Here is a 12,485-nt window from a genome sequence, read left to right as displayed (position 1 = left end):
TGAGAAATGTCATTTATTTTTACTGTGCTTATTGGCAACCAACTTAAAGCTTTTAAATACTAATGAACAAATATTGAAATGTATTCATACAGAGGAAAATAATTTAAGATGAAACTCTAACTCTTCATTCCTTAACATTTTTAAAAGATGTATTTTAAGTGAGTTATTTGTATTTTTATTATAACAAGGCTATATGATTGTTTTCCCTTTTATACGGAAATGTTACAAATAACCTTGGCAGAACACGTCACTCCAAGAATGGACAAAGGTAAAATAATCAGCTGTGACTAAAGTAAGTTCATCAATTCAGCTAAGATTTTCTTTACCCCAGGTCTACTTCTCAGGAGCTTTTAGTTCCCAGTACAGAATGAATACTGTTTTAAAGGCAGAAAGTATGCTAATTAAAGTGAACCTTCCCCATTTTCTGCTTTTCTCCAACGTGTTTCTTTGTGCCTTCTGCACTGGGGAGAATGAAGTATTTCAGAGGCAACAATAGTGTCAGTGGAGGACAGAGCCCTTTTTCCTTCCTCCTAAGAGCTTCACAACTCAGCTTTGCATGTTTTGTTTCCAGAAAGACCTCCCACAGAGCCAGTATCTGCAGCTAACAAGATAGTCTGCCCTGAGACCCATAGCTGAGGTGCTTTATTCAGCCTAGGAGGTCATATCTCAATGTTGAGGCTCCGCATTCCGGTCTTGGCATATACTGGGATCCCACTCTAATACCACCATTAAACATTTTGCCAAATCCAATAATATAATTAAAAGAAAAGTGTATCTTCATAATCTATCCAACTGTGGACCAGTCATTTAATAAAACAACCACTTTTATATACATTGAAAAGTTTATGAAGACAAGAAACTTCTCTTGTAGAAAAAAAAATGTGGAAAGAAGCTGGTGAAACAGTGAAAATGCAAATGTTAAAGCTTTGAACAGTAAAAATGCAATTTACACCAAAGAGAAAACTCTTCTATGTCTCTGCTATTTGGAATGCTAATGGGTTGTCCATTCTCCATTACTGACATGTTTCTAACCAGAAACCAAATGGTCAAGTTTTCTCACACAAACATAGTAAAGTGTTTCATTTATTTGTATATTAAAACTAAAAATGTATGTAGAGAACTTGATTTGTCCAAAATAAGTGCTATTTTTATTATTTTTTTTAAGATTTTGTTTATTTGGCCAGTGCTGCGGCTCACTAGGCTAATCCTCCACCTAGCGGCGCCAGCACACCGGGTTCTAGTCCCAGTCGGGGCGCTGGATTCTGTCCCGGTTGCCCCTCTTCCAGGCCAGCTCTCCGCTGTGGCCAGGGAGTGCAGTGGAGGATGGCCCGAGTACTTGGGCCCTGCACCCCATGGGAGACCAGGATAAGTACCTGGCTCCTGCCATCGGATCAGCGCGGTGCGCCGGCCGCAGCACGCTGGCCGCAGCGGCCATTGGAGGGTGAACCAACGGCAAAGGAAGACCTTTCTCTCTGTCTCTCTCTCTCACTGTCCACTCTTGCCTGTCAAAAAAAAAAATTTAAAAAAAAAAGAGATTTTGTTTTTTTGAAAGGCAGAGTGTCAGAGAGAGGGAGAGACTAAGAGAGAGAACAAAAGATCTTCCAACTGCTGGTTCATTCTCTAAATGGCTTCAACAGTGGGGTCTGGGCCAGGCCAAAGCCAGGAACTCCATCCCGGTCTCAGGCTCTTGGGCCATCTTCTGCTGCTTTTCCAGGCCAGTTAGGAGGAAACTAGATGGGAAGCAGCCTGCCCTCCACTATGGGATGCTAATGTCAGAAGTAGTGGTTTAACTCCCTTGTAAGACAATGCCAGCCCAATAAATGTTACTTTTAAACTTAAAAGGCATTGAAAATGTATTTCCAGATCATTTAAGGAAAAATTATTCTTCATTGGGTAGCATCATGGGATGTATGGGGGAAATTAGACTGGAGAAATAGTTCTGGTCAATATGAGGAGGCAAAACTGTGATGGTCTACCTCATTCTTTCTTCCACTGATTTATTTAACAAATATTTACAGGGTTCCCAGTATGAACAACAAACTAGGCTAAATGCAGTAGAGAAGAAATTATCCAAAATACAATAATTATGGTTTCAATTACTGGACTCACTCCACCTTGGAAGAGGAGAGAGAGAAATAATTACAGTATGACAAGTGCTGAAATAAGTGTACATTTGTGGAGGAACAGAAGAGGGCGCTAACTACTAATTTCCTTTGCTAGTCTCACAGAATTTAAGTATTCACACACTGTTCAGCAGAAAATACAATGATCCGAATACCTCAATTTTTTTAAAACCTCATTTCTGTCTGGATTGCTTGTCATCCTCTAGTTACAGAAACTATTCGTCAGGCTCCTTTCGAAGAGTGTGCTGGACAATGAGCCTTCCATGGTCACCTTCAATAACCCCTGAGCCTGCGGCACAGTCTGTTGCCAGGGTGGAAGTGTCAGGTTTGGGCACGCCAGGCCCAAATGCTGGAAATCCAGCTCCTCCAGCCATCACCTGCTACCCTGCAGGGAACTCATTTGCAAGAGGCTGGATGGGAAGCAGAGCCAGGACTCAAATCCAGGCACTGTAAAATGAGATGAGGGCATTACAAGCAGCACCTTAACCCATCAGCCAATCACACACACACACACACACACACACACGAACAAAAAAGACTTATCTTGGCCATGTGCAAGTCACTGTGATGTGTTTTACTCTATTCTATTCCTTGGTCTTTTTCTTTCTTAGTTACTGGTCACAACCCATTCACATCTTTACATCTCACTTGCAGTTGAGAAGCAATGCTCTGGGGGCTGGCGGTGTGGCTTAGAGGGTTAAGCCGCCTCAACAGATGGGAAGAGGTTTGAATCCAGGCTGCTCAACCTCCGATACAGCCCCCTGCTAATGCACCTGGGAAAGCAGCAGCTGATGGCCTAAATCCACGGGCCCCTGCACCCATGTGGGAGACCTGAAAGAAGATCTTTGCTCCTTGCGTTGGATCAGCCCAACTCTGACCATTGTGGCCATTTGAGGAGAGAACCAGCAGATGGAAGGCCTCTCTCTCTCTCTGATTGTCTGTAACTCTGCTCTTCAAAAAATCAGTAAATCTTTTTTATTATTATTATTTTTTCTGACAGGCAGAGTGGACAGTGAGAGAGAGAAACAGAGAGAAAGGTCTTCCTTTGCCGTTGGTTCACCCTCCAATGGCCACCGCGGCCGGCGCACTGTGGCTGGCGCACCGCGCTGATCCGAAGGCAGGAGCCAGGTGCTTATCCTGGTCTCCCATGGGGTGCAGGGCCCAAGCACTTGGGCCATCCTCCACTGCACTCCCTGGCCACAGCAGAGGGCTGGCCTGGAAGAGGGGCAACCGGGACAGAATGTGGCGCCCTGACTGGGACTAGAACCCGGTGTGCTGGCGCTGCTAGGTGGAGGATTAGCCTAGTGAGCCGTGGCACCGGCCTAGTAAATCTTTTTTTAAAAATGAAAAAGGAAGGGCTGGTGTTTAAGATGCTCACATCCCATTTCAGCCTTCAGCCAATGCAGATCCTAGGAGGCAACAGTGAAAGCTCAAGTAATTGGGTTCTTGCCCCCCACACAGGAGATCTGAATTGAGTTCCCGCTTCCTCGCTTTAATTCAGCTGAGTAGTGGGGAGGAAGGGGGTAAAATGGCAAGTGAGAGTTCTCAAGTTGTCTCTCTGTCTCTCCATCTCTAAACTAAAATCAAAAAATTAATGAAAAAGAAGTAAGCAGTAGCACTTACAACATAATCAAGGTCAGTGAGTCCCCATTAAACAGGTAGATGTCAAAGTCTTTTCAAATCTCTGAAAAAATAAAGGTCTTTGCTCAAAACTATGACCATCTCCAGGTTTCCCAAATAACATTAACAAAAAGTGGGCTTCCACAGTTGTCTAGCACTCAAAGGGTGGATCTGCTCCAATGCCCATTTTCCAAGAGGTTATGCAAGACAAGGACAATCTCCAGAGCAAGTACTGGGGAATTAGTACTGACCAAGACTGACGAACAAACACTGCCAGGACCAGGAGTTCTTGTTATTCCTGACCAACAAGATAAGATGTGCTATGAACTACTGACGTCCTAGTTTCCCTCCACGATGCACATCAGATGCACTGACGTTCAACCTTAGCCTTCCAGGTCATGACAAACCACCTCTGGACCTAACCAAAAGGGATGGACTCATATCACTTAGAGATTCCCAACAAGGGGATGGACCTTTTGGAACTTTATTGGGAATCCATCCCTTTACTTCCTAGACAAAGTTCACCTTCTTTCCTGAAAAAGAATTCTGAGCTCTAAGTCATCAGTATCTCAATCCAATTCCTCTTCATCACAATTTACAAAACTTTAAAATATTTATCTAATCAATGGCACTTTTCTTTGTTTTCTACCATTGATATAATTTTTTCAATTTTAATGTTTATTTGGTGTTTCAATGTAATTTAAGTGCTGGAATGGAAGTTAAATGAATGAGTTCAAACTGCCATCTTTTTTTATTTAAAGATTTATTTATTTATTTGGAAGGCAGAGTTAGAGAGAGAGAGGAGAGAGGAGAGAGGGGAGAGGAGAGAGGAGAGGAGAGAGAGAGAGAGAGAGAGAGAGCGAGCGAGCTTCCATCTGCAGGTTCACTTCCCAAATGGCTGCAATGGCCAAGGCTGGGCCAGGCTAAAGTCAGGAGCCTGGAACTCTGTATGGGTCTCCCATGTGGGTATCAGGGGCCCAAGTACTTGTGCCATCTTCCACTGCTTTCCCAGATGCATCAGCAGGGAGCTGGATAAGAAGTTGAGTACCAGGACTCAAATTTGCACTCACATGGGCTGTTGGGTGTTACAGGTAGAAGCTGACCCCTGTGACACAATGCTGGCTCCCAAACTGCCTTTTTGAAATAGAAGTACACTTGTATGAGGCAAATGTTTGGCAGAGCAGCTAAGACATGTTGGGATGCCCACATCTCATATCAGAGTGACTGGGTTTGAGTTCTGGCTCCACTCCCAATTCCAACTTCCTAATGTGCACCCTGGGAGTTAGCAGGTAGTTGAATCTCTGCTACCCAAATGAGAAACCTAGATTGAGTCCCAGCTCTTAGCTTCCACCCAGCCTAGCCATGGCTGTTCCAGAATTTGGAGAGTGAATCAGGAGAAGTAAAATATCTGTCTCTCCCTTAAATTTAAAAGAGGAGGAGGGGTGAAGGAGGAGAAGGAGGGGAAGAGGGTAGGGGAGAGGGAGAGACCATTCATCCTTCATTGTACATGAAAGATTTATTTGCAGTCCCTCTCAAAGACAACAAAGTCTGCAGATGCTCAGGTCCCTTATCTACAATGGTGTAGTATTCACATATAATCTATACACACACTCCTTCATATACTTAAAATGTCTCTTCATTACTTATCATACCATATACAATGTAAATGCTATGTAAATAGTTGCTCCACTGTATTGTTTAGTGTATAAATGACAAGAAGAAAAGCCTGTACATGTTCAGTACAGTTGCAAGTTTTTTTTAAAGATTTATTTATTTATTTGAAAGGTAGAGTTACAAAGAGGCAGAGGCAGAGAGAGAAAGACCCTCCATCCACTGATTCACTCTCCAAATGACTGCAATAGCTGGAGCTGAGCCAATCCAAAGCTAGGAGCCAGGAGCTTCTTCTAGGTCTCCCACAGGGGTGGCAGGGGTCCAAGCACTTGGGCCATCTTCTACTGCTTTCCCAGGCCATAGCAGAGAGTAGGATCAGAAGTGGAATAGCCAAGTCTCGAACAGGCGGTGGCTTTACCTACTACGCCACAGTGCCAGCCCCAGTTGCAATTTTTTAAAAATATTTTCAGTCTGGTTTTTGTTGTATCCACAGATGCAGAACTTAGGGATACAGGTGCTGACACTATCCTTGGTTCATTTTTAAGCTTTCTTACTATTTTACTTTCAAAGTTCTGTTCTTAATCATTTTAATATTTAATCTTGAGGAGCTTTTTGTCATTTCATAAGTTTGCATTACTTCTTACTGTGCTTTACCTTCACTGAAATATCTTCCTTGGTCGTGGGATTAGAGAAGCACCATCCACAGAGAAGAGCTGGGAACCCACTTCCTCTCCAGCTATCCCAGCAGCAGAAGCTGCTCCCTTAACCACATCTGCCATCTCTTTTAAAGATAGATTTATTTATTTATTTATTTATTTATTTATTTGAAAGGCACAGTGATACAGAGAGGAGAGACAGACGGAGAGGGGGAGAGAATGAGAGAGAGAGGGAAACACACCTGCTGTTTCACTCCCCACATAGGCCCAATGACCAGGTTTGGGCCAGGCTGAAACCAGGGGCCAGGAACTCCATTTGGGTCTCCCACGTGGGTGTCAGGGGCCCAAGTACTTGGGCAATCTTCTGCTGTTTTCCCAGGCACATTGGCAGAACTCAAACCAGCACTTGAATATGAGATGCCAGCAATGCAAGTGGCCGTTTAACCCACTGAGCCACAATGCCAGCCATACCAAGGCTTCCAGTGGCAGCTAAGAAATGATGATTCAGTCGGTGCCTGAGACTTCTGAAATGCTGCTCTTAGCTTCTTGAATCCCGTAATTTCTTTACAGAAAGCTCCTGTCAACGGTATCTAACATTTACAACTAGTGGACTGGGGACAAACTGTCAACCAAATGCCCCTTGACAGTGCATGGAGCTAGCTGACCCAAGGGAAGGACTCATATCTCAAACATGCAGTCTGCATTTTGTTGAGGGACTAGATCATGTTGGAGAGATTCAGAAAAGAATAAAACTCTTGCACATCATTATCCGCCTGCCTCAGATGCTGCAATTCTCCTTGCAAGTGAGCCAGGATGGTGTGTGGTACTGATTGGGACCTTAATTAGACTCAGGGAGTTATCAGATAGAACAGGAGTAACAGACAGCAGCACTGTTGGGGTCTGTGGCCATCACTTTCCCTGGAGCTAAGTTTTAAGAAGACAGCATTTCAGAAACGAAACTGCCAGGCTTTCCTAGGGGTGGGGAAAGTCCAGCTAAGCCAGGTTTCATGAGCTTCAGCTGTAAGAGGTCTGGGAGCAAGAAGTAGAGAGACAGTTAAGAGTTTGTGGAGGCCGGCGCCGCGGCTCAATAGGCTAATCCTCCACCTTGCGGTGCCGGCACACCGGGTTCTTGCCCCTCTTCCAGGCCAGCTCTCTGCTGTGGCCCGGGAGTACAGTGGAGGTTGGCCCAATGCTTGGGCCCTGCACCCCATGGGAGACCAGGAGAAGCACCTGGCTCCTGCCTTCGGATCAGCACGGTGTGCCAGCCGTGGCGGCCATTGGAGGGTGAACCAACAGCAAAGGAAGACCTTTCTCTCTGTCTCTCACTGTCCACTCTGCCTGTCCAAAAAAAAAAAAAAAAAAAAAATCTTCCATGTCCTTGTTTGTGCAGTAAACTCAAAAGCCTAGAGCTACAGATTCAGTTTTTCTTGTGGGCATGGCTCTCCTACACAGAAAAACAAGTTTTGTTTTTATTTGAGATATGGAGCAAGGACAGATATGTGTTCCTCCAGGTCCCTAGCCAGTTCTTCAGAGAATGGACACCCTACCTAGTCACACAATGACTCTTGGATGAATGCTACCTCTGTTCTGAACAATTTTTAAGGGGCCTTGGGAGGAAAAGCCTTGAGAGGATGCTTTGACCTCGTGATGGGGACCCTGAAAAAGCTGTTCCAGGAATCCCCAGCCCTTAGACTTCAGGTATTGATGTCTTTCAATGAGTGATGTTTTATTCTTTTTTTTTTTTTAAGATTTTTTTTATTATTATTGAAAGGCAGAGTTAGAGAGAGAGGTATCTTCCATCCACTCATTCACTCCTCAAACAACTACAACAGCCAGGGATGAGCTAGTCCAAAGCTGGGAGCCAGGAGCTTCATCTGGGTCTCCCACAGGGGTACAGGAGCCCAAGGACCTGGGCTATCTTTCTCTGCTTTCATAGGCACATTAGCAGGGAGCAGGATCAGAAGTGGAGTAGCTGGGACATGAACCAGCACCCATATGGGATTCTGGCACTACAGGTGGCAGCTAAACCAGCTAGGCCACAACACTGGCTCTGATGTTCTATTCTTAACTATTTCTGATTACTGATTATTCTACCTCTGCTTTGTTGCACACAGATTCAGCCCTGCTAAATTTTGCGGCCATACCTTAAGGTAGCCTTTTAATGCTACACTATCAATCTCTGCCATTCTAACTTTCAAATAAATATTTTAAAGAGAAAACAAGTTTAAAAGAAAGTCAAGGAGAAAAGAGTTGGCCATAGACCTTGCTGTTTGAAAGACAAGAAACTGTAAGGGAGAAAAAGTAGTATCCCTTGGGCAAGGTCTATGGCTGACACACCCACCAAAGCATAACTATTTTTTTTTTTTCACAGAGTTAAGACAGTGAGAGAGAGAGAGAGAGAGAGAGAGAGAGAGAGAGAGAGAGAGAAAGGTCTTCCTTCCATTGGTTCACCCCCCAAATGGCTGCTACGGCCAGATGGCTGCACCGATCCGAAGCCAGGAGCCAGGTGCTTCCTCCTGGTCTCCCATGCAGGTGCAGGGCCCAAGCACTTGGGCCATCCTCCACTGCACTCCCGGGCCACAGCAGAGAGCTGGACTGGAAGAGGAGCAACGGGTACAGAATCCGGCGCCCCGACCAGGACTAGAATCCGGGGTGCCGGCACCACAGGTGGAGGATTAGCCTAGTGAGCCACAGCGCCAGCCATCATGACTATTTTTTACATGGCATGGAGGCTTTAGAAATGAAAACCCAAAGACCCAGGGAAAGCTGTATTTTTATGGACAGTTGTGCAGAAGAAGTATGACTGGAGGACAAAAGGTCTAAATGCAATAAACTGGGAGGAGATTAGCGAGGCCTCTTTGTTCCTCTCTGTGGCCTCTGGGTATAGGGCAGGATCCCCCTGGAATGAGTGAATTCTTTCATGGTCCATTTCAGGGGAGAGAGTGGCCTTCCTTCTTCTGATGTTATCTCAATTTCCTTTAGCTTAAAATACTCAGTATGCCACAGGGCCGTATTTTGTTGGGCTGTGTTCTGAGCCGATACAAGCAAGCAGTAAATCCTCTGAGAAATGAGAACCTGCACTTTGCTCAGAAATTGACTAAAGGGGACTTCCTCACTTGGCCCTATTAACCATCTCCAGCGACAAAGACTGAGATTTTGTGCAATTATCCAGTTCACCTTGTCCCTGGACCTTCAATCAAATGGATCTAGAATACAGACCGGGGGCTGGTGTCGTGGGGCATCAGGTTAAGCTGCCGCCTGTGAAGCTAGCATCCCATATGAGCGCTGGTTCAAGTCCTGACTGTTCCACTTTAGATCCAGTTCCCTCTAATACACCTAGGAAAGCAGCAGCACATGGCCCAAGTACTTGGATGGGAAAACTAGATGGAGTTCCAGGGTTCTGGCTTTGACCTGCTCCAGCCCCAGACAATTGTGGCCATCTGGGAAGTAAACCGGCTGATGTAAGATCTCTCTTTCTCTGTCTCTCACCCTCTCGCTCTCTGAAACTCTGCCTTTCAAATAAATTAAATATATCTCAAAAAACATACACAGACCAGCAGGGCCAGAATTGTGGCATAGCAGATAAAGCAGCTGCCTGCAATGCCAGCATCCCATGTGGGAGCTGATTTTTGTCCTGCCATTCCATATGAGAGCTGGTTCTTGTCCTGGCTGCTCCATTTCCATTCCAGCTCCCTGCTAAAGGCCTAGGAAAGCAGTGGAAGATGGCCCAACTACCTGGGCCCCTGTACCCACATGAGAGAGCCTGAAGAAGCTCCTGGCTCCTGGCTTCAGCCCGGTCCAGCGCTGGCCATTGTAGCCATCTGGGAGGTGAACTAGCAGAGGTAAGATTCTCTCAATCTATCTCTCTCTCTCTCTCTCTCTCTCTGTAACCCTTTTCAAATAAACCTTTTAAAAATATGTGTGTATATATATAATCAGACCAGAAACAACACCAACAAAGCTGATGTTGGTCCAAAAGAGAGCTGCTGCCCAATGGGTTTTCTTCAGAGACCACGTGACCTTCAACTAGGTATTAATACTGCCACTATGTAAACAGAGAATAAGAACAGCCAGCAAGTAGTAATTGCTTGGCAGGAGTCTCCTCGATTTATATTTCTTCTTGCTCACCTTGTCCATGAAGGCAGGGTTCCCTAGTACAGCATGGAGAAGGTTACAGGGGGTCACAGCAAGACCTGTATCAGCCCCACTCTCGTGTGGCTTCAACACAAAGACAGCCGTGCCCTGGCTGAGCTACTAGAGGCCAAGAGAACTAAGGAAGAGATCTGACGTCTCTGGGAAGCAAGGAACTGGGTCCAAATTCTGTGGTTCACAAGGCCAAACTGGAAAAGAACAAAAAGCTCAAGAGTTTGCCACAAGACTAGCTTAAATGTACCTTGTTAACTTCTCTGCAAATCAAAATAAAACATCCCCTTAAAATGAAACAAAAAGCTGTGAGGTATCAAAATGAGGACATAAAAGCTAGGATGTAACTTCCTATCCTACCCACAAAGAAAAACAATGAAATAAAATCTCATTCACACAGAAAACCTGTGGACTATCTGAGCCCTGATGGAGAATAATTGATTTCTAAAGACTGTAGAATCCATTTTTTTTTTTTTTTTTTGACAGGCAGAGTTAGACAGTGAGAGAGAGAGACAGAGAGAAAGGTCTTCCTTCCATTGGTTCACCCCCCAAATGGCACGCTGCGCCTATCCGAAGCCAGGAGCCAGGTGCTTCCTCCTGGTCTCCCATGCGGGGGCAGGGCCTAAGCACTTGGGCCATCCTCCAGTGCCTTCCCGGGCCACAGCAGAGAGCTGGACTGGAAGAGGAGCAACGGGTACAGAATCTGGCGCCCCAACCTGGAGTAGAACCTGGGGTATTGGCACCGCAGGCGGAGGATTAGCCTAGTGAGCAGCGGTGCTGGTCAGAATCCATTTTCTTATGTTTCAACAAGGGGTCTGAAGCAACAATAAACTTCTCACTCTGTACTGTTGATTTTTTAAAAAAGATTTATTTATTTATTTGAAAGACAGAGTTACAGAGAGAGGTAGAGATAGAGAGAAAGGTCTTCCATCCGCTGGTTCACTCCCCAGATGGCTGCAATGGCTGGAGCTGCGCTGACCTGAAGCCAGGAGCCAGGAGCTTCCTCTGGGTCCCCCACATGGGTGCAGGGGCCCAAGGACTTGGGCCATCTTCTACTGCTTTCCCAGGCTATAGCAGAGAGCTGGATCAGAAGAGGAGCAGCCGGGACTAGAACCAATGCCCATATGGGATGCTGGTGCCTCAGGCCAGGGCTTTAACCCACTGTGCCACGGCACCAGTCCCTGTACTGTTGATTTTTACTCCTGTAAAAACTACCTGAACCAGATGACAGGTCTGACTTTTCTTAGAATTGGGGGGGGGGGGGGGAAGGCTGCTGACATTGTGGAACAGTGGGTTAAGTCACTGCATGCAACGCTGGTAACCCATTTGAATGCTAGTTCTAGTCTCAGCTGTTCCACTTCTGATCTAGCTCCCTGCTAATGCACCTGGGAAGGCAGCAGATGATGGCCCAAGTACTTGGGCCCCTAGCACCCACATGGGAGAACTGGATGGAGTTCCAGGATCCTGGTTTCAACCTGGCCCAGGTAGGCTGAGGCCATTTGGAGAGTAAACCAGTGGATGGAAGCACTCTGTCTCTTCCTCTCTCTGTGTAACTGTCTTTCAAATAAATAAATAAAAAATTCTGCAAACTTTGTGGATGTTAGAGGATCACTGCTGACCTTATGAACGGTTATTACCATCTGGATGATTTCAGAAGCAACTTTGTGTGTATGTTAGATCCTTTAATGAACTCAAATTGCCTTTAAAAATTATAAAACTTTTGGTCAGAGCTAGCGCTGTGGCACAGCAAGTTAGCTGCTGCCTGTAGTGCTGGCATCCCATATGGGTACCAGTTTGATCCCAGCTGCTCCATTGCTAATCCAGCTCCATGATAATGTGCCTGGGTAAGCAGCAGAAGATAGCCCAAATCCTTAGGCCCCTGCATCCACACAGGAGACCCAGTTGAAGCTCCCCACTCCTGGCTTCAGCCTGGCCCAGCCCTGGCCATTGCAGCCACTTGGGGAGTGAACCAGCAGATGAAAGACATCTCTCTCTGGCCCTGTCTCTCCCTCTCTGTAAACTCTGTCAAATAAATAAATCTTTTTTTAAAAATTCACAGTCTCACATAGCAATTAACTGGGAAGCAGGGCAGTTCAATACTGGCTATTTCAGATCTCAACAATGACCTAAGACAACCCCATTCTTTCTATTCTCCCTGCTGCCATCCTCAGCAAGTTGTTTCTGGTCCCTAGGGTTCTGCCCCCAGCTAGCAACAGGTAAGTTAGTCATTCTTTATGGCCAGGAATGGTCTCTGTGACGTTCACTTGTAGCCATGCTCCAAATTCACACGCAGTTAGGAAGCACTGGGAGACAAAGAGTAGCCTCAGTCATC

General features: G+C 45.7%; 1 protein-coding gene across 1 annotated transcript in view; it reads right to left on the bottom strand.

Annotated features, from left to right (window-relative positions):
• PLCH1 (phospholipase C eta 1) overlaps nucleotides 1–12,485 on the bottom strand; it is a 289,851-nt gene that overhangs the window by 268,298 nt on the left and 9,068 nt on the right. The window lies entirely within an intron of this gene.

This window comes from Oryctolagus cuniculus, chromosome 4, assembly GCF_051225735.1.
Source record: "Oryctolagus cuniculus isolate XC-2025 breed Fujian yellow rabbit chromosome 4, ASM5122573v1, whole genome shotgun sequence".
Taxonomy (NCBI): domain Eukaryota; kingdom Metazoa; phylum Chordata; class Mammalia; order Lagomorpha; family Leporidae; genus Oryctolagus; species Oryctolagus cuniculus.
The sequence above is the reverse complement of the archived record's forward strand: the minus strand, read 5'-3'. Positions and strand labels throughout refer to the sequence as shown.